Source organism: Chrysochloris asiatica, unplaced genomic scaffold (assembly GCF_000296735.1).
Source record: "Chrysochloris asiatica unplaced genomic scaffold, ChrAsi1.0 scaffold00558, whole genome shotgun sequence".
NCBI classification, from domain to species: Eukaryota; Metazoa; Chordata; class Mammalia; order Afrosoricida; family Chrysochloridae; genus Chrysochloris; species Chrysochloris asiatica.
Window position 1 is genome coordinate 214,078 of NW_006409076.1, and position 2,028 is coordinate 216,105.

General features: G+C 40.9%; 1 pseudogene; it reads right to left on the bottom strand.

Moving 5' to 3' along the window:
- The window catches only part of LOC102831097, a 1,586-nt pseudogene extending 881 nt beyond the window's left edge, over window positions 1-705 (bottom strand).
- Between the last annotated feature and the right edge of the window lie 1,323 nt (window positions 706-2,028).

A 2,028-nucleotide genomic window follows, 5' to 3' on the forward strand; every position in this document is an offset into this window, starting at 1 on the left:
CAAACTGCTCTGCATTTTCCAGAGGAGGTAGGTTGTTGAAATGCCCATCGTTGTCTTGATCCTCTTCTGCCTCAGCCTTTCTCATTATCTTCTTCTGGGCTTGGTAAGAAGAGGCCATTTGTCTCTTGAAGGCACTTCTTCTAGTTTCTGTCTCTGATTTACTCTCTGGTCTTGGGTGGTCATGAACTCAGTTGGCCTGAAAAAATATAGCATTGCCATCTAACTGCCAAAAGTTGGTTACAGGGTATCCACTGTGCCCTCGACAGCAAATCAGCTCCAAAGAGGAGCTACAGTTGGGGCATGCTTTCCTCTGCTGTTTCAGTCTGGCCTTGTCACAGATGGTGGGCCGTAGTTGCAGGCAGGAGCCATCTGGCAGGGCACAGGCCTATGCACATAGTACCATACCCAGGCATGACTTCTTGAGGATATGAACATTGTGGTTGTTGGTGTTATGCATGGCCCAGCCGCTCAGGTGGTGCTGCGTCTTCTTCTCATCGTCGCGGTAGATGAAACGCATGTAGCCATCGGACCACTCACAGAAATGATCAAAGTGGGTGGGCTCCTGTCTCATACCAGTTACTGAAGTGGTGTTCCTGATCCTGGAGGTGAAGCTACCTACGGCACCTGTGGGTCATTGATATCCCAGGTGAACTTCATCCTGTAGGAGGACAGGTAGTCTGCTTTCTGCTCTGTGTCCGTCGGCATCTGTTCCACCTCGCTCAACTCTTGGTTTAGGATTCTGGACTGCAGCGATGCTTGTAGTAGTGTTTTGTTGTTTTATTTGTATGGGTTCTTTGTTTCTCTGGTTACATTTATTCCCAGATATTTCATCCTTCGGGTGATTATTGTAAATGGTATTGCTTTCCTAATGTCCTTTTCAGAGCTTGTCATTATTGGTATGGAGGAATCCAACTGATTTTTGTATGCTGATCTTATATCCTGCCACTTTGTTGAATCTTCCAATGAGGTCTAGTAGCTTTTTTTACTGAGTCTTTGGGTATTTCTATGTGTAGGATCATATCATTTGCCAATAGAAAGAGTTTTACTTCCTCTTTGCCAATTTGGATGCCTTTAATTTCCCTGTCTTGCTGTATAGTTCTAGCTAAGATTTCCAGCTCCATTTCATTTTTGACAATTTCTAATTTTCCTAGATTTGTACTTTGTACATTCCATGTTCAGATTATTAATGGATGTTTACAGCTGTTTTTCTTTATTTTGATTTGTGCTCCATCAGCAAAAGAAGGTGCCATAGGCTTTACCCCCACTGGCTTTTCTCCATTCATCACTGTCAACTCTACTTTGAGGAGGCAGCTCTTCCCCAGTAACATTTTAAGTACCTTCCAACCTGAGGGGCTCATTTTCTGGCATATATCTGGTAGTGTTTCTCTGCTATTTATAAGGTTTTCAGTGACTAAATATTTGGAAGTAGTTCATTACTCCTTCTTGCTAGTCTATCTTAGTCTGGAAGCTCCTCTGAAATCTGTTTACTATGGGTGATCCTGCTGGTATTTAAAATACTGGTGGCATAGTTTCCAGACTTAGAGTAAACTCTCAAGCCACCATAATACAACAAACTGAAAGAAAAAAAAAAAAAAAAAAAAAACACAAAAAAGCCAACCAAGTATTTTCTACCCAGCAAAGCTGTCAATCAAATATGATGGTGTACTAAAACTCAAAATCCTAAAACAGATCAGGCTTACTGTTGTATAGAGACAGTTAGAACTCCAAATATTATGGCCTTTAGTCATACGTTAGGTCTGGAAATGAACTCATCCCTTTGCTAAAATTTTATTTCAAAAGTTCTATAAGAAGAACAATAACAACCAGGAAGTATAAACATCTTAAAATAATCAACCAAAAGGAGTAGAATTCACTCAAGCACAAAGTTCAGAAAGGTAATGAAAGAAGGATGAATGGAAAGAGAAACCGGGAGGAGGTAGGGTAAGTGATATTGTAGTGTGGGATTGCAATCAATGAGATGAAACAAAATGTGTATGAATTGTTGAATGGAAGACTGATTTGCTCTAT